This window comes from Herpailurus yagouaroundi, unplaced genomic scaffold, assembly GCF_014898765.1.
Source record: "Herpailurus yagouaroundi ecotype Mexico unplaced genomic scaffold, PumYag 192, whole genome shotgun sequence".
NCBI lineage: Eukaryota > Metazoa > Chordata > Mammalia > Carnivora > Felidae > Herpailurus > Herpailurus yagouaroundi.
The window spans coordinates 2802795-2822893 of record NW_024412423.1 but is presented as its reverse complement, the minus strand read 5'-3'; the positions used below and the strand labels follow the sequence as shown (position 1 = coordinate 2822893).

The 20099-nt window shown below is 45.7% G+C and overlaps 1 protein-coding gene across 2 annotated transcripts in view; it reads right to left on the bottom strand.

Moving 5' to 3' along the window:
• Positions 1–19386, bottom strand: part of KCNN2 (potassium calcium-activated channel subfamily N member 2) — a 477937-nt gene extending 458551 nt beyond the window's left edge. Inside the window, exon 1 of one of the 2 annotated variants that reach the window (XM_040444258.1) lies at positions 19142–19386. The gene's annotated coding sequence lies outside the window, so the exon portion shown is untranslated. The remainder of the gene's footprint in view (positions 1–19141) is intronic. The other variant, XM_040444259.1, reaches the window with a different exon arrangement.
• Between the last annotated feature and the right edge of the window lie 713 nt (positions 19387–20099).

Genomic DNA, 20099 nt, shown 5'->3' with positions numbered 1-20099 from the left:
AAAAAAAAAAAAAAAAAAAAAAAAAAAAAAAGAGAGAAGATGACACTGGCTGAGGGAGCAGAGAAGCTATCACAACAGCCTTGGATTTTATATTATATATATATATATAATGTATATACTAATATATATATAATATATATTATATACATATATGGTATGTCAGAGGGCCAGTCCATATAAACTATAACAAAAGTTGCCTCCTCTTCGTAAGTAATCACAGAAAAGTCACTCTGAATAAACAATGCTCACCATGCACGATCTTATAGCTTATAAGATATCAGGCAGTGGATAAAAGCAGAAATGTAAATATTATCTGAAAATAGACATTCCCAGCACCACATAATTTATGTAACAAACATTTATATAGCACTTACTTTTCAAGCACTGTTTTTAAAACTTTAAAAATACTAACTTATCTTAGAGCTTGGGTGGCTCAATCGGCTGAGCGTCCGACTCTTGATTTGGGCTCAGGTCATGATCCCAGGGTCGTGGGATCAAGCTCCATGTCGGGCTCCACGCTGAGCATGGAACTTGCTTGGGATCTCTCTCTCTCTCCCCCTGCCCCTCTCTCCCACTTGCACACGTTCTCTTTAAAATAAAAATCTAAAAAATAAAATAAAATACTAACTTACTGATCTTCATGGCTACCGTATGAGGCAGGTACCATTACCTCCATGATACAGATGAGTAAACTGAGGCACAGAGAAGTTAACTAAATTTTCCAAGTACAAGGAGCTGGTCAATGGTAGATCCAGGATGGAAACCCAAGCAGTTTGGCTCTGAAACTCACATGCTTCACATTCTACCTCCTAGGGGGTCGCTTAGGAGTGTGACTAGAAGGAGAACCTGATAGTATCCTCTGAATGCTGCCCACGGAAGATGCTCTAAGTCAAAGGGAAGAGCAGCACTAATGTCCATCCCACCACCTACTGAGTGCTTTCCATACCAGCACCATAGAAACATTCACGCTCTCTTTCCCCAAACGTGACATAGACCCTACGCATAGGAAGATTGCAGGCAATACATCAATGCGGTTTGGTTGAGGTTCATGGGTGTGGCAGCAGACACGGTATTTTGACTTCACCTCTATTTCAGGCCCCTGGAAGTTGCCTTCTTAACTGCAGAGGTTGGAAGACTAAAACAGCATTCCCAGAATCCCCTGCAGCTATGGTGCAAGCAGGTGACCTATGTGTTTGCAAAGAGACACGCCTTCACAAAATTTCAGTGTGGGAGGGGTGCTGGGGTGGCTGAGCAAATTAAGCATCCCCGCTTCAGCTCAGGTCATGATCTCGCTGTTCTTGAGTTCGAGTCCCACATCAGGCTCTCTGCTGTCAGCACAGAGCCTGCTTCAGATTCTCTGTCCCCCTCTCTCTCTCTGCCTCTCCCCTGTTCGCACGCTCTCTCTTCTCCCCCTCCTTCTAAAATATAAAAAAAAATTTTTTTTTAATTTCAATGTGGGAATAAATAGTGTGATCCAGTGCCCCAGAGTGGGAGTTCAGATTTCCTGACAAGGCTGGAGGTGGTGAAGGTCCTCTGTGGCAGCTATAACGGAGCGATGATGTTCTTGCCAAAAGCAGGGTCCATGATTGGGGCTATTTCTCCTGGTTATGTACTTCCTAGCTGCCAGGGTTCCTGGATTATCGTTCCCAAGGTGAGTTCTCTGGGCCTTCTGGAAATCCTGGGAGCTTCCAAACACCCTTTAATAAAAATTCTTCCTGTTTAAACCAGCTGGAGTGGATTCTACTGTCTCAGCTAATTAGCTTTACTTCTATAATCTAATACAGACACACATACATGTGTATGTAAAGGCTAATACATCCAATCCCAAGATTTCACAAAAATCATTACTTTGCATGAATCTCATGTTAAACAGAACAACAACAAAAAAGTCATCAACTTTAAGAAAATATTTTAGAACGGGGGATGAAGCACACAAACTTTGGAACCAAACTGCTTGGGTTTCAATCCTGGATCTACCATTGACCGGCTCCTTGAACTTGGAAAATTTTAATTAACTTCTGTACAAATGACTGGAATAGAAAACAGGATATCCATGCCTCATACTCCTCAGTAATAAAAAGTATCGCTTCCCCAATTCTACCTGTGACGTGTGACAGAGAGGTGTGGTCACCTGCCCAACATCACACACTAAGTGAACATGAACCCAGGTCGGTCTCTCTTAATGACCCATATTTGTAGCAGCACAGTCCTCTGGAGTTGGAGTCGCCCAATACAGCTGATAACAGTGTCAGTAGGGTTTACAGCTCCAGCACCATGAGTTTGATTAGTTTTCAGAGGATATCAATAATCACTGAGGACACTGGCAAAATACAAGTTTCTGAACCTGCAGAAACCGGAAGCAGCTCCTGGTCTGTGGGAACCTCCCCACGTTAACTGTGGAGGTCCCATCAGACAGCTCACTGGCCTCCGAAAGAGGCAGCCTAGGTGCTGAACACCATCTGTGACCTCTATTTACTAACCATGAGTGGACATGGAATGTCTCTTAGTTACCTCCAGTTTCCCCTAAAATATCATTTCGAACACAAGTGTTCCTTCGACAACAATAAAGACAGCTCAGGAAAATCTCTCAGCATTTCTTTAGAGGATGCTTACACTAGCTCTTGAAGGAAGACTGGACATTCCCAGATGGAAACAAACTAGAAAGATCAAGAATCACACAGGTAAAGGCATAGCTCACTGAGAAAATATTAAATAGAGAAGCACACAGGTGCCTAGGTGGCTCAATTGGTTAAGCGTCCAACTTCAGCTCAGGTCATGATCTCCCCATTCACGAGTTCGAGCCCCACATCAGGCTCTGTAATAACAACTCAGAGCCTGGAGCCTGCTTCGGATTCTGCGTCTCCCTCTCTCTCCACCCCTCCTCTGCTTACGCTCACCCCCCTCTCTCTCTCTCAACATTTATTTAATGTTTAAATAAATAGTAAAAAAAATTTTTTTTTAAATAGCAAAGCATAGCTGAAACATGAAACAGGCTGGTTGAACAATACAAGAGAAGTCTGGCAAGTAATGGAAGTGAACCTACCAGGGCCTGCTGGCACAGATCCCATGCAGGGATTATCTGAAGGGTTTCAGCTGCATGCATGACCATTTCTCCATTGCAAAAGATGGCTTTGGGGCACCTGGGTGGCTCAGTTGGTTAGGCCTCCAATTCTTGGTATCAGTTCAGGTCATGATCTCAAGGTACATGAGTTCGAGCCCTGAGCTGGACTCTGTGCTGACAGCACAAAGCCTGCTTGGGATTCTTGCTCTGTCTCCCTCTCTCTCTGCCCCTCCCCAGCTTGCTCTATCTCTTTCTCTCTCAAAAATAAATAAATAAACTTAAAAAAAAAAAAAAGAGGCTGTGGAGACATGATGCCCCAGAGATGGGAAGCTGGTGAGATCAGCAGGAAGTGCAGTTAGGAGATAATCGTCAGAGATCCTGACAGCCTGAAACAAAGGGGCAAGAGGGGGATCAAGAAAAAGGGGTAGATATACACACCATTAAGGAAGTAGAGCCTCACCAGATTGCTGTTGTACTAAACTCAGCAGTGCCTGAGGGCCTCAATCGGTTAAGCTTCCAACTCTTGGCTATAGCTTAGGTCATGATCTTACTATTCGTGAGTTCGAGCCTCATGCGGGGGCTCTGTGCTGACAGCACGCAGGCTGCTTGGGCTTCTCTCTCTCTCCCTCTCTCTCTCTGCCCCTCTGCTGCTCATGTGCTCTCTCTCTCAAAATAAGTAAACATTAAAAAAATAAAATAAAATAAAGAATAAAAGAATAAAAGAAAAGAAAGAATTGGAAAGATGTTGGCCTAAGTATTTTTGAGAGGCTAATCCCTGGTTTATCCACTACCATCAAAAGGTGAAGAGGCACTTTTCCAACTCTTCTCCTCGGGGTGGTATCGGTGAGGTGGAATCTCAGAGAAGCAAGAGCGAGGCAGAAACCAAAGGGGAGCACATATGAGCCGGCAAGGGCTTCACCATAGACAACGCTGGCTGTGGGGTCTTCCGTGCCATTCCCAGACAGGTTGTACAACCCCAACCCCCCCACCCCCCGCATCTTGGAATAGTCTGCAGGTAGGAGCAGAAAGGCAAGCCATTCATCTGGGGCTTTTCCTCTCCTCTCTCTCTTTGGTGGAAGTGCACTCCGCTATGCTCACACTCCGGATTGTTCCCTGGCCCCTCCAGCAGCTCCAGGAAGGCAGAGCCCCTGAAATCGCTCCTGTCAGTGGGAGCTGTGTGCGGGACGGGCGGGGGGGGGGCCTTCCTGGAGCTGCCGGACGGGCGGGCAGGGAACCCAGAGATGTATGCATCAGAACTGGCTGCAAATCTGAGGTCCATGATGTAGACAGGGCTAAGCTGACCTGGAATGGTCCATCAATAGGACTGGAGACCATACGTAGCCCTAAAATTTTTATATGGCCATAAATTTTCTGTAAAAATCCCGATGTCTTCTCTATCGTCTAAGCTCAAAGTTGAGTTTCTGCCCAAGTCTGTCTTCTAGAAGGGGCGACATCTTTCATGTAACTATTCAGAAATTTATTCAATAGTTATCTTTATTTTTTAATGTTTATTTATTTTTGAAAGAGAGAGTGCACACAGGGGAGGGGAAGAGCGAGGGAGACAGAGGATCCCAAGCAGACTGACAGCGCAGAGCCCCACGTGGGGCTCAAACTCACAAATGCGAGATCATGACCTGAGCCGAAGTCAGATACTTAACCAACTGAGCCCCCCAGGAGCCCCTAACACTTTTCTTTCAAGAACAACTGATCTTGAGGCTAAGTACTTTTGTTACAGAAAATATATTCACCAGAATATTTCATAGCAAAAACAGTTCTGCCTGTGAACAATTTCAATAACAGGAGCTTAAATGTACTTGACAACCCCGTGACAATGAACTGTCAACCCTGACACCTGTGACTTTGTTATAATATTCCCTCATTAAGAACTTACTTTGAAAAAAAAAAATCTCCCTCCAGGAAAAAAGTTCATTTTTGTTGGTAAAATAAATGCACTTCCATAGGTTTCATCTCGATGGAAAACACAAGAGCCGCCTGGGTGGCTCAGGTGGTTAAGCAACCCACTTCAGCTCAGGTCATTACCTCAAGGTTCCTGAGTTCAAGCCCCACATTGGGCTCTGCCCTGGCAACACAGAGCCTGCTTCAGATCCTCTGTCTCCCTCTCTCTCAGCCCTTCCCCTGCTTACACATTCTCTCTCTCTCTAAAATAAATACTTTTAAAAAATAAAAATAAGGTAAAATACAAAATCTCCTTCTTCCACACCTGTAGAAACTACACACAGTACACAGGACTAATGATTTGTGGGAATAAAATTCTACCCATAAATAAGTAAGTGAAAATTTCAAGAAAGATGTTAATATCGAGTGAGTTAACAGTATGGAGAGATGCTCTCAAATTAAATTAGAGCCAATAAAGCAGAAACTGAATGCTATATACAATACTCCCAGACCCCTGTGTGGGAGGAGTGGGGTATGGACCCTCATACACAGAACAATGGCAAGGAACTTTCAGAGGATTTTACTAAAACACTTCTGTATTTCCATTCTTTCCCAAATTGTGCTGTCAGAAGTTTAGAATTAAAATGAATCTAAAAATACTTTAAATGGAGAGCTACGAAAGGTAGTCAAAACCGAGATGTTTAATAATTCATTAAGTAGAAATCTAATTATCTACATCCTGCTAGAATGAAGACTGTGTGAACAGAAGGGTTTGATTAGCTTTAGAGGAGTAAGTCTCATACGACAGAGGGAAAACCAGGGGAGGGAGAGATGGAAAATGTAGACTGCTTTCATCGGTTTCAGTTCAGGAAGTCTGGGTGAAAACAGAAATCGGCATTTTGTCAACCTTCCGATGACTCTCATGCAGTGGGTTAGGGCCACACTTTGCTAAAGACTGACCAAAAAAAAAGCCCCAATTCTCACAGAGGCTCTCTGCGTACCACCCGGAACAACGCTGTTCTGTCCCTAGGAATCCCAGTTCTCGGGATCCCGAGGCAGATTCTACTGTGGACCATTACACTATCTCCCCTTGTTCCAACCCATCCTTGTTTAACAGATTTCTTATGATTGGCTTCTCTCATGGCATGCCTAAGAGGAAAAAAGTGGACTTCTCTGTCAACATTGGCATTTGAAGTTATTTGAATGCCCTTCTCATCATAAAATAATAAATCAGCACTTGGTTTATACATCAGTCTCTCTTGGCTCAGTTAATGTGAGTCTCTACCCCTGAAACTTGGGTTCAATGTCAGGTAACCGTCAAAATTAGGTATGTGAGTTCTCAAAGCTGAAGTTTTTTTGCTACTCTCCCAGAGCGGTGGGTATTTGGGGTTTTTCTGGTCTTTTGTGTGTTTGTTTGTTTTGACTTTGTTTTTCAGGAGTTTTTTTTGTTTTTGTTTTGCTTTGTTATTGTTTTTATCAGTCTGACACCCTTTTCCATTTTTCTGTACAGCATCTTGAATTTTTCGTGAGGAAATCAGATATTTATCCAAGGGATACAGGTATGCTGTTTCGAAGGGGCACACACACCCCTATGTTTCTAGCAGCACTATCCACAATAGCCAAAGTATGGAAAGAGCCCAAATGTCTATCAGTGGATGAATGGATAAAGAACATGTGGTATACATATATACAATGGAGTATTACTCGGCAATCAAAAAGAATGAAATCTTGCCATTTGCAACTACATGAATGGAGCTGGAGGGTAAGTGAAATTAGTCAGTCAGAGAAAGACAAAAATCCTATGACTTCACTCACATGAGGACTTTAAGAGACAAAACAGAGGAACATAAGGGAAGGGAAACAAAAATAATCTGAAAACAGGGAGGGGGACAAAACAGAAGAGACTCATAAATATGGAGAAGAAACAGAGGGTTACTGGAGGGTTTGTGGGAGGGGGGTGGGCTAACTGGGTAAGGGGCACTAAGGAATCTACTCCTGAAATCATTGTTGCGCTATATGCTAACTAATTTGAGGTAAATTTTTAAAAATTAAATTAAATTAAAAGTCCCTTAAAAAAAATAAATAACGGCAAGAAAAAGGGAGAGTTCTATCACTGCTTGAATCCTGGACACAAGGTGGTCCTACACACAGCCTTGGTCTTCTCTGAGCCAACCAATTCTTTTTTTTGAGTCTCCTTGAATTGGAGCTCTTCCACTCACTAAAGCAGAGTCCAGTAAGACAACACCTCTGTTATCTTCACATACAGAGTTTACCTTTCATTCAACAGCAACAATTAGGTCCAAAGATCTATCACTTGCTCACTGCCAGCCTCCTAGGAAGCATAGACTACTACCTGGACACTAAGGGCAACGCCACATGTCCTCCATTTGAGAATAAGGTGAACATGGCAAGGGGCGCTAAAAAACGATACCACAGGCTTAGGACTTTTCTTTACCAAAAGACCCCGGACGTGCTTCAACATGAGGAGGGAACTCACGTATGAGGTGTTCTCCAAACCTTTCTATCTTGCTCTGTTCCATCGGTGTTTCATGCTTAACGGCTGAGAAATATTTCTATTAAAAATGAGAGGGAGCTCACCACTCAGTACCCCCAACAGGAAAGGAAAATAGTGGCTGTCACTGCAGTCAATCCATCACCTCGATTATGGGAAACAGAAGCAGGGGTTACTCGTCCACAGGAAAAGCAATGGCCAGATTAACTCCACAGACTGTAACTGCGGCCAAATTCTTTTTGTCCACCCTCTTGAAGTTAGGTGATCTTTGCCGCTTATGTACACGAAGCAATTAAAAGCATAGAAAGAAAGAAAGAAAGAAAGAAAGAAAGAAAGAAAGAAAGAAAGAAAGAAAAGAAAGAGAAAAGTTTCATCAACATATTGCAGAGAAACCAAGGAAAACAATTTTGCTCCAGAAAAACGATGCACCGAACAAGAAACGACTCAGCGTGTTAAACGGACGTTTGATTCCCTGCCAGAAAAGCTCCCACAGTCAAGGTGGGACTAGGTTGCAAAATATAATGGTACCAGTCATAGAAAGCCAGTGATATTTAGGAAACGTCCAGCCTTATGAAATAACTAAATGTGGCATCATGTTTATACTCAAAACTCTCTTTCCCCGTTGCAAAAAAAAAAAAAAAAAAAAGACCTGACTCAGAAAAGAGGTAACAGCTCATCAAAAAAGACAGACGTTCAGAAGCGACAGCTCACTGGTGTCTACTCGCAAGGCTATAAAGCATGCACACGCTGTCTTCTCTACCAGAAAAGACTGCAAAACAGTAAAATTAGCACCTAGACGAAAGCGGAGCTGATGCGACCATGTTGCAAACGTCCAGGGAGAATGTTCTGTCGGATAACTGGGCGGGGAAAAGACTAATACTGCATTTGCCCTGGAATTCATACTGCACATACGGCTAACAGCAGAATGGGAATCTATACCAACGGGTAATCTCAGCTTCAGAACAGAGTCCGCAAGAGGAGTAACGACGCAAGATAACCCATAGTATCTGTGTTGGTAAAAACCAAACCAGCAAAAACCACACAAAAATATTCTGCACCTTCTCGGATTCCCTCACCGTCTTCCTCCTGTGCCTCTCTTGGTGAGCACCGCATCCACACACAGGCATCCCTCCATTTTCGGGCTTGGGAAAAAAACAACGTATTGCATGGCACTGTGTCCGGATTCCTGAGCAGCCCCTGAGAGCCAGGAGTACACGGCATCAGCACCCCCATGGGGTAAAACGTCCTCCATGAAAAAGTAAGAGGAAGCTGGGAAGCTATGTTCCTCTTTCTCTTTCTTTCCACGAACTACCCCAAAGAATGGTTCCTCCTTTGCAAGAAGCCCCAGAACAGTGTGCTTCATGCCAGCTCACTGTTAAACAGCAGCTAGTGTGTGGATACGTGGCATTCAACAGCATCACGTCGCCTTCTCTCTTGCCTTGTTCACCTCCATGCCCCAGGATGGTGCACACCCCGGACACACAAACAGCACTCTGAGCACTGCCTCCAGCTCTCCTTTCGGGAAGCTGTAAGAGCGGGGCATTGTTGAAGCTACCACGCTGGAAACAGTGAAATCTCCCTGCACGCTATCGCCAATCATCTTATTAATATAATTCATAACTTCGGGGCACATGGGTAGCTCAGTCAGTTAAGCGTCCGACTTCGGCTCAGGTCATGATCTCACAGCCCGTGAGTTCGAGCCCCACGTCAGGCTCTGTGCTGACAGCTCAGAGCCTGGAGCCTGCTTCAAATTCTGCGTCTCCCTCTCCCTCTGCCTCTCCTCCACTCACACTCTGTCTCTCTCTCAAAAATAAACATTAAAAAAATAAATAATAAAATAAAAAATTTATAATTAATGATTTCCCTTCTAATATTCAACAGTATAGCCTGGCTTTGCACTTTAACCTGGAGACAGCAAACTAGTCCTCATTTACACAGGCCTTCCGAAATGCCCCCTTTCTATTTTTATTACCAGTAAGTGCAAGGAATACACTTGTGCTTGAGCTATATATTGTCCCATAGCAAACCACCCAAAATGAAATGACTTAAGGCAAAGATGAGGGGGTCTGGCCCTCATGGTTCCAATCCTGGCGGCCGCAGCTGGAGTCACTCGAGTGGCCAAATTCAGCTGTTGGCTGGGTTAGTAGGATGAGAGAAGATAGGGTTCAGTAGGCAGAGAGGGCAAGGTTAGGGCCTGAGGTCCCTGGGTGGGGAAAAACACCTATTTTGGAAAGGTGCTGGGAGCGGCTGACCACAGCAAACCCCCTCAGGCGAGAGGTTCCTCTTCAGAATGTAACAGAGCCCACCTCCTCCCCCAAGGGTTTCCCTCGGGAATTTGACAAAAGACCTAAGTATGGCCTCACGCAATGCAATGGAGCCAGTCAGGAATGGGCAGCCCAGCACCTGGAGCTATCAAACCAATAAGGGTAGAACCTGAGAAGGGAACGAGGGGGAAGGGCAGGGCAGGGGGTTGCTGACCAGAACCTTATAAAACTAGGACCCTGGCCTAGCGTCCTCGGGCATTCATATTCCAATGTCCCCTCTCTATAAAGAGAGCTTTCCTACTACTCTTCCTCTCTGATCTTATATTCTAATAAACCTTGGCCTGCTGCTCGTTTTGTGTCCACCTCTTCGTTCTTCCAAGTGGCGAGACAACGAATCCTGGGTATTGTGGTAAAAAATCCTGCAACACTAGAAGATCCAAGAAAGTGTCACTCACCTCTCTGGGCTTCCCCGCGCCTTTGCAAGGTGGCTCACCTCCCCCAGGTGAGCTGCGGCCTCCTCAAAGCAGCGTGTGCTGAGGGTAGTCTGATCTCTCACAGGCAGGCTGGCTTCCAAGAAGAAACAAAAGCTACCAGTTCTCTTATGGCCTGGCCTCTCAAGCCCCAGAATTCACTTCCATCGACTCTTATTGTTCAAAACAAGTCACAAAGGCAGCCGTGACTCAAGGAACAGGAAAGATATACTATCTCTCGATGTGATAATGGCACCTCTCCAGCTAGAGGGAGGTATGCAGGGCTCCATCTTTGATGACCATAGACTACGGGGATCTCCGGACCCGCCTGCAGAGTAAAAATCATCCCGGGACCTTGAAAAACTCTATGAGCCGCACCTAAAGCCAATTTAAGGCACACCCTAAACCAATTAATTCACAATTGGGTAGGTGTAGACCACAGGCTTCTGTTGTTGTTTTTAAGCTCCCCAGGTAATTCCAAAGTAAAGGCAAGTTTGGGTACCCTTGATCTAACAGAACTTGTGAGAAAAGAGATTTTAAAAAGCTGAAGATTCCACCTGGCAGGCCACAACTGTGCATGGTTGTATGTCATTTCACCGTATGCACTGTGGCTTGTCTTGGGTTTAAAATTTAAGTGAAACACAGGGGGGCCTGGGTGGCTCAGTCGGTTAAGTGTGCAACTTTGGCTCAGGTCATGATCTCATGGTTCGTGAGTTCAAGCCCCACATCGGGCTCTATGCTGACAGCTCGGAGCCTGGAGCCTTTTCAGATTCTGTGTCTCCCTCTTTCTCTGCCCGTCCCCCACTCATGCTCTATCTCTCCCTCTCTCTCAAAAATAAATATTTAAAAAATTAAATTTAAATAAAATGTAAGTGAAACACAATCACTTCAAGCACGATAAAGCAGCTATGATAAGCCAACCTAGCATGCTTTTGGGGTGACCAACCTTCCCACGTGCCTGGGACAGAGTGGTTTCCCTGGAACACGTGGTTTTTAGTGCTAAAACCAGGACTGTCTGGTCAAAGTGGACAGTGGGTCACCCTCAACACTGCCTCATCTGCCTCTGCTCTACCGATCGTGTTCTGGTGAGTTCCGTTTCTGAACAGCATTTCCACTGTTGCCAACTGACTTCCTTCAAAGTTATGACACTTTGAAGTGCTCGGCACGTTCAACTGCCCTACAACATTGGCATCACCAGGACCCTTGTTAGACACAAACATGTGGGGAAATTCAGACACTGAGTCAGAATCTCAGAGAGTAGGGCCCAGGAATCTGTGTTTTGAAAGCATGAATCTGAGAAACACTCATCTGGTCTGCCTGTCGTAAGATGCTTGTGTCTTCACCAATCTCCACCGTCCCACACAAGGGACAATCAGGTTTCTGGTTTGCAGGAAGAGGTAGAAAGCCTAGCAGGAGGATTCAATCAATGCCAACTGACCAGCTACGTCTTGACCCAGAGCAGCCAGCATCTCCACTCATGTGATCATCATTTGGGGCTTACTTTTTTTTCCATTTATTGGAGGGGCTGTATAAAACAATTTGCACACCCACAACAGAGGCCGGGGTGTGAAGGGTGTTCCGAGCACAGCAGTCTGCAGTTGGCAAGGGCTGTGGCCTCCAGAACAGCCCAAACCCGTGGTAACATTTTCTCCAACCTGGAAGTGGGAAAAAAAAAAATCTTTCCCTTTAAGTTAGGCAAAAAAAATCCAGGTTTATCCGTGACCGGATGCTCGGTTTTCAATTTGAATTTACAGTAAGAATGATGCAGGTTGGGGGCGCCTGAATGGCTCAGTTGGTGAAGCATCCGACTTCAGCTCGGGTCGTGATCTCGCAGTTCGTGAGTTCAAGCCCCGTGTCTGGCTTTGTGCTGACAGCTCACTCAGAGCCTGGAGCCTGCTTCAGATTCTGTGTCTCCCTCTCTCTGCCCCTCCCCTCCCTGCTCGCGCTCTGTCTCTGCCTCTCAAAATTAAATAAACATTAAAAAAAATGTTTTAAAAAAGAAAGAATGATCTAGGTTTCAGAGATTTCAAAATTAGGCTCTTTTGAACCAATTTACCCAAGTACCTAAGTGTACCTCAGTACAATGAAGAGCTATCCCAAGCAAATCAACACCCTCAAATTTTAACCACCACCTTAAACAAAAATAAACGTTTTAAGGACTTACCGGTTTATATTCAACTGATGCTAATCCACAAGGAAAAGACTCGAATGCAAGACACTTTGTTGGTCCTATTACTGCATAAATTGAAAGTAAAACAAAGGTATTTCTTCAAACCCTCACACACAGAATTTTTGCTAATCAGACTACTCTTCCTGCACACAGAACAGAAATTTTCAGGAGGACTTCCTCACCTGTCAATTAACCTATAACTTGATCCCTAACTCAGTAAGGCAAATGGAATTTAAAAAGCCCTTCTCAGAAGAACTCCTTTTTGATAAATGATGGCTTTTATTTCTCCCTGTTTCACAAACTTCCTATTTAAATTCAAAGATGATGTAGACTGGAAAAACACAGGCTCTCAGCAAACTCACTTTCCCGTGTGACGATCATGCAACAGATACGTCTATGAGCTTTACTTTCCCCGACTAAGTTTTTTAAGGAGACATATTCCTTACGTAAATAGCCATACGCCAGTTTGTAATCACACGTATTGTCTATAGAAGGCTCTCATGTATTTTGCAAGTGACCCACCGTCATTAAAGCCTCTCTGATAAAATGGAAGTCATTCCATTTGTAGGGAGACTACAGTGACTCATATACTCGTGCCCCAGCCCAGAGAATCAGCCAGCTCTACTACTGAGAAATGAAAAGATTGCTTCCCCTGCCGCTTCCTCTGCTTCCCAGCTGCCCAAGCACAGCTCAGCAACCTAGCGTCTATCACTGATCCCTTCCCCCAAGGGAACCATCGTGAACCCCTACCTGGGCTTTGCCCTCCTGGCCAGTAAATACCAAGAAGGTGGCCTGGAGATTGGCAGAGTTGCACAAAGCCACCTGCACGGGTGGTCAGCTTGAGTCTCCAGAGGGCAAAGGTCGCAACAGGCAGGCTAAACTTGGCCATCCAATCCAAGGGTGTGAACTCAGAATCAAAACTAAACCCTCAGCCCCCAAGGATGGTGAGCTAGACAGATCCCTGATTAAGAACAATGGAAGGGCAATGATAGAGGCTGGAAGACAGGGCATGGCAGTGTCCCACATAAGGCAGTCTGCCTTACTTCAAAGCAGCTACTCAATGGAGTCTTGGATTTGATTCATAAAATGAGAGCAGGAAGCTCTACCTATTTCACAAAGCTGGTAGGAAAACCACACGTAATAACTCAAAGTGAACGTGATTTGTACATTGTAAGTATATGTGTAGACACAAGGGACTCTCACTAGTACTAAGTTCACATCATTCTTCCCAGCACTGGGGGAATGGGGGGGGGGGGGGACAGAGGTCTTGGGGTTGGCGGCCTGCACCAAAAGTGATCCCATGAATGTGTAGGTTCTAGTTGTCTATTTATCTGCCTCCCTAAGTAGACTGTGATTTCCTTGAAAGCAGAGGCCGTGTGTTAGTCATCACTGCGTCTCCATTTACATAGGAAGATATTCAGTCACTGTTGATGGAATGTTGAATGAATAAATTCTGAATCTTCACTGTTATTCAGACTCCTGGCTGGCCGTGAATTACGTGCAGTGGAAAACCATGTGACATAATGTGAGAGAGGAAACTGTAAATGCCTGTGTGCCCAGGGATGGTTTCCCATCTGCCAAAAATGGCCACCACCTCACTGCCAGAGCATGGGCTGCTCGGGACAAAGAGCCTAAATTCTCAAAATTAGAAGCATGCCTTAACTTCGGTCAACACAGGAGGTATTGATAGTGAAATGCCCTGGAAGATCATAACAGCTAAACTTCGGAGGCTTATTGCATGCCAGGCACTGCGCTAAGAAGGTTCACCTCATTATCTCATTGAAAACTCACAATGACAATAGAAAGGAGCTTTTGTTCCTATCCACATTTTATAGATGAAGAAACAGAGGAACTCAGAGAGGTTCGGTGGCCTCCCCAAGCTCCATATGGTAGAGCCAGAATTGAACTCTCGCTCTGTTCTTCCTCCAAAGCCTATAGTCTTAAGCAATAGTAGACTTGACTGAAGAAAGAGAGGTCCTGTGCCTTCATCATTAATGAGAACGGGGTGCTCTCCTCTTGATTGGCCAAGCAAGCGAGAATTTCTCCCCCTCCTCCGTCTCTTCATTCTGTGATCCTGCACACATACCATGAGCCAGCCACTATGCTGGTGCTACAGACAGGACAGTGAATAGCGATAAGGGGAGGGGACTGACAAGCAAAGAGAGGTGAACTACAATGACGTGGTAGTGCTGGGGGCTCAATGTCAGCAGGGTGATGGGACATGGTGACACGGGAGAACCTTGTCAGGCCCTAATGCAATAGAGCAGGGCCAGTCGCTCAGGCCTGGCACCAGAAGGTCCTCTCTCCTCTTCCTGATTTCACTCCGTCCCTATGCCCACGGGCCTCTGCATGCTGCGGAGTTCCCATGTCTAGCTCAATGCCCCCTCATCGTCCTTCTCTGACCCTCGGGGCTCTCCCGGCTGCTCTGTATCTTCATTCCCTACTCCTCACCATTTCTGGCTGCTCTGAATAACTCTGGGTACCCACATGTGACACTGGCCCCAAGAACCCTGGGTCATACCCTCCTAAGGGGCTGGCACCACCATCAGACCTGCTTTACCCTCAGGAAGGATTGAAAACCACACAGTCTCCACCTTTAGACACTGCTGGGGTCCAGACCCCTGGGACACTTCCCCACTTCCCCTCGATTCCTTCACACTTACAGTATTTATATCCTCAGTCATCTGGTCAACCCACGTTCACCGATAATCGATTCTACTTTACACTCTCTGGGGATAAGAAAGACAAAAATTTCTCTGCCCCAAAGGAATTCCCAATCTGACAATGACAACCAAGTGGAGGAACTCGAACTCCACCATAGGCAGGTTTATAGTTCCCACATTTATGTCTGTCCCCCCAAATTCTCCCTCAAGCTTCAGACTCACACCTGGCTCCCGACCCAGGATTTTTACCTGGCCCTCTAACAGCATTTCAAAATTAATATATCTAAAACATGATTTTCTTGCCTCACCCGCTCTTCCTCTTCTCCATGAACAGAATTGATCTCCTCACAGTCAAATAAACATCCAGGGGTTATTTTTGACTCTTCTCCTTCCCTTTCAAATCCCTACATCCACTCCATCCACAGACCTGTCCATTCTGCCTCCAAAACACATCCTAAACATACTCACTTCAAGTTTATTGTTATCAGCCTGATCCACCACTGGGCTACTCCTGGCCAACAGAGCCCTCTGAGCACAGGTGAGAAGGTATCCTCCCTCCAGGCCTTCACCGCTCAGCACAAGGATGTCCACTGACTGGCAAGCGGGGCACGGGCTGAATTGCAACCCTTCCACTTGACCCCCAGGCTGGCCCCCAGTGTAGTATATAACTTGCAGAAACAAGGTCACACCCCCGCCACCCTTTTCTCTCTACCACTGCAAGTGAGGGTCCCAGAGTCGGTTCTCCACACAGCATCCAGAGCGGTCTTTTAAAATCTTAAATCCAATCATTTCACTCCCTGCTCAAAACCATTCATTCTCTCCCTTGATGTCCAAGGCCCAGCATGATCTCCTGGCCCGCCCTTACTCGGGTTATTGTTCTCCTCCTTAAAAACATCCAGCTCCCTGCCCTCTGACTGAGGTGCCTACCTGTGTTCTTTCCTACCTGCTAACTTTGGACCACAGTACATAGAACAGGACTAGTCTTAATATTTGGCTTAGCATCTACTGTCATCATTAGCTCATGTAGTCCCGGCCACACTTCATTATTTACTAGTTATTTTTAATAATGTAAGAAGTATGTGTACCTGGCCCTAAGCCAAAACACAGCTGGGACCTTGCCACTGACTTGGGTCTAATGAACCATATGGTCCCCCGGCTTCTCCCTACTGGAGGTAGGCATTAGCACAGATTTCACGTTCCTCATCATCTTGCTTTCCTATTTATATAATGTTATTACATCTATAAATACACTTGACCTTTGAACAACACAGGCTTGAGTTGTGTGAATCCATTTATATGTGGATTTTTTTCAACAAATATATTGGAAAATTTTTTTGGAGATTTGCAACAATTTGAAAAAACTCATAGGTGAACTATGAAGCCTAGGAATACTGAAAAAAAACATTAAGAAAAAGTTGGGTATTATAAAAATACAGTATATAATACATATAACATATAAAATGCATTAATCAACTGCTCATGTGATCAATAAGGCTTCCAGTCAACATTACCCAATTAGTAGTTAAGTTCTGGGGAAGCCAAAGTTATTCATGGATTTCTGACTGTGCAAGGGGTCAATGCTCCAATCCCCCCACGTTGATCAAAGGTCAAGTGTATACAGTTTCCTAAACAGGGTTTTTTATTTCAGTTTTTAATGTCATAAAAGATTATCAGGCTCTACGTAATATTTTAGACTTAATTTTCACTCAATACATTGCTAAAATCTGGGCCGTCTATGTGGCTCAGTCGGTTGAGCATCTGACTTCAGCTCAGGTCATGATCTCACGGTCCGTGAGTTCAAGCCCCACGTTGGGCTCTGTGCTGACAGCTCAGATTCTGTTCAGATTCTGTTTCAGGTTCTGTGTCTACCTCTCTCTATGACCCTCCCCCATTAATGCTCTGTCTCTCTCTGTCTCAAAAATAAATAAACGTTAAAAAAAATTTAATGATACATTGCTAAAATCTAATCATACTAGTATGTCATTTGGTTTATTTCATTTTTGACTGCTGTATAATATTCCTCTGTGTGACAATATCAGAATATTCGTCTACTCTTCAAGTACAGATGCTGGAGTTCATTCCAGATTTTCATCATTGAGAACCAGACTGTTACGTTTATTCAAATACATGTCTTCTGTTGAATGTGCAAGAGTTTCTCATAGATATAAGCCTAGAAATAAGTTCAACTGTTCAACCACAGGTATATGTTCAAATTAGGATACAATACGAAACTGTTTCCCAGAGTCTTTGTACCAATTCATACTGCCACCAGTGATGTTGGAAGGTCCTGCAAAGCTACATCCTATTCAATCACTTAATAAGGTCAAACTGTCATTTGGGGTCAACCAAATGGGTATATATGGAAATCTCAAGGGGCCTTGATTTACATTTCCCTGATTACTAAAGGGAATATTTGTCACTTCATAGGTTCTGTGGCTATTTTTTTTTTAAGTAGGCCCAACATGTGGATTGAACTCACTGACCCAGAGATCAAGACCTGAGCTGACATCAAGAGTCAGACAGGGGTCCCTGGGTGGCTCAGTCGGTTGAACATCTGGCCTTTGGCTCAGGTCATGATCTCACAGTTTGTGAGTTCAAGCCCCGTGGGGGGATCTGTACTGACAGCTCAGAGCCTGAAGCCTGCTTCAGATTCTGTGTCTCCCTCTCTCTCTCTCTGCCCCTCTCCCATTCCCTCTCTATCTCTCTATGAAAAATAAATAAGAACATTAAAAAAATTTTTTAAAAAGAGTCAGACACTTAACCCCCTGTGCCACCCAGGTGCCCCTTCCCCGGCTATTGGTATTTCCTCTCTTGAATGCTCGAATGTCCAAAGTCCACGTAAGGAGAACTTCCCTGACCACTGTCTATGTGAGGCTACCACTCTCCAGTGCATCACTCTGCTCTCTTTTCTTTGTGGTATCTACTATGTCCTGAAATTATCTGCTGTGTTAACCGATAGGTTATCTGCCTCCCTCAACTAAAATATAAACTCCAAGGACCTTGCTTGCTTCGCTCACTCCTCCACCTTCAGGGCCTAGAACAGTGCCAAGCACAGAGTGGATGGATTAATCTGTGAAGACAGAGATATGTTCAGGATTCAGAGTTGTGGTCCATAGTCAACCCTCTTGAGTTGCAATTTCAGCGCCCCCATTGCTAGCTATGTGATCACGAACACATTACTTAAATCATCTGTCCGTGAGTGGTGCCATCTACAAAAGAGATAATAGTAGTCCTCACCTCACAGGGTTATTGTGAGGTTTCAATGAGTTAATGTTTGCAAAGTTCTTAGAACAACGCCAACGAGCATAGCAAGTGCTCCATAAATGTCGATTACAATTATTAATGCGTGACTATCATTATCACGACCCCATGTCTGCCCAGCAGAAGGCACCAAACCAGCCTGGACCTAATGAGCCTCCTGTGGGCCCACAGGTTCTGGTCTCTCCCCCTGGTCTCGCAGATGCCCCTTCCCACAGCCTGGAAGAAAGTAGAGAGTACTTGGGGAAAAGTTTGGGGGGCTGTTGATTTTCCAAAAAATGGTCCAGTCATCCCACACGTGAAAAGGCTGAGTAACAGCGCAGAGTAAGGGAGCCATCAACCCACACACCTTCTAACCCCAGCACCGCGTTACACACAAAATCACGACATTCTCCCTCTCCCCCTTTATTTTGGTACATATCTTCAAAGAGGAGAAAGGAAAGTGGGCAAGGGGTTTTGGCAAAGATATAAAAGTAGACTGGATGAGGAAAGTGGGGAGTGAAGAGGTAAGGCAAGGGAGAAAGGACAGGAGGGGACAGAGATGGAGGGGACATGGGAGATTTCGGGTGGCACTGAGGCTCCGGCCTCTAGAACATTAAAACGCCTAAAATAAAAACATAAAGGAGTCCCTCCACCCCCACCCCCCACCCAAGGGAATTTTTCTTTTTAAGGTATGAGTGGGGGCGGGGCAAAGGTAAAGCAGAAAGAGGGTCGGGGAGGGGGCCAGGGGAGGAGTGGAAGCCCAAGGGAAACTTCATTTCATCATCTCACCTGAGGGGGAGGGGGATGGTCCCCATTAAATCTGTGCCCCCCACCCCAGTCAATGCCACCTCAATCGAGAGCTTACCTCGTTCTGCCACCAGAAGCCCCTTTCCATCTGGAGCCTTCCTCGCCTCAAAGTGGTAAATGCGGCCTTGGTGAAATGCGCCAGGAGGCAAAGCCCAAGTGAGATTCCACGGAGAATTCCGGCAGGTTCCCTGGGAGGAACTGTTTCCATTTGAGAAGGATCGGGAGTCCTGGCCAGGGACCAGCTGCCTCTCCGGGTGTCAGATTCTGTGACAGCTCTCGGCCCGGGAGGGCGCCGCGCCCCTCCCTCCTCCCGTGGTCTGGGGCGCCCAGCACCCGCCGGGTAGCCTGGGGGGGGGGGGGGCGCGGGGGCCTGGCGGGGGGCGCGGCGGGGGCTGCCGCTCGGGCTCCACCTTCGGAGAACCCAGCTCGCGCGTGCCTCTTCCGCACCGAGGGTGCTCAACACCGACCCCGCTCACAGGCTGCCCTGCCGGGACTGGGGACTCCCTCCTTGTCGAGTCCTTGACAGGCAGGGACAAGCCCGATCGGCGGGGCCCCCGAGTGCTCAGGCTATTGCCGACCTTGAGGCCACGGAGGGGTGTGCCTGCGCCCCAAATGAACCACACGCATACACACACACACACTTTCCCCGCCTTGATCGTTCCCTCCCGAGGAAAGTAACCTTCTTTAAGCAGCACCAGCAGCGCAGGGGAGGGCCCCCTGCGCCGAAATACGAAAGCCAGCATTATCCCCAAGACCAAATTTGGGGATGGTTTTAATTTTAAGATTTGGATGTAAGCCGCTCAAAGAAAGAAAGGGGAGGGGGGAAAAAAGACACGGAACAAATACCCGTGTGTGTGTGTGTGTGTGTGTGTGTGTGTGTGTGTGTGCGCGCGCGCGCGCGCGAGTGTGTATGCATATGCATATATATATACACATACACGAATACCTGTACGTATACGTAGACATGTATGTGTATGCACACAGGTATCCATATGGACACTCAGATAGATAGATCT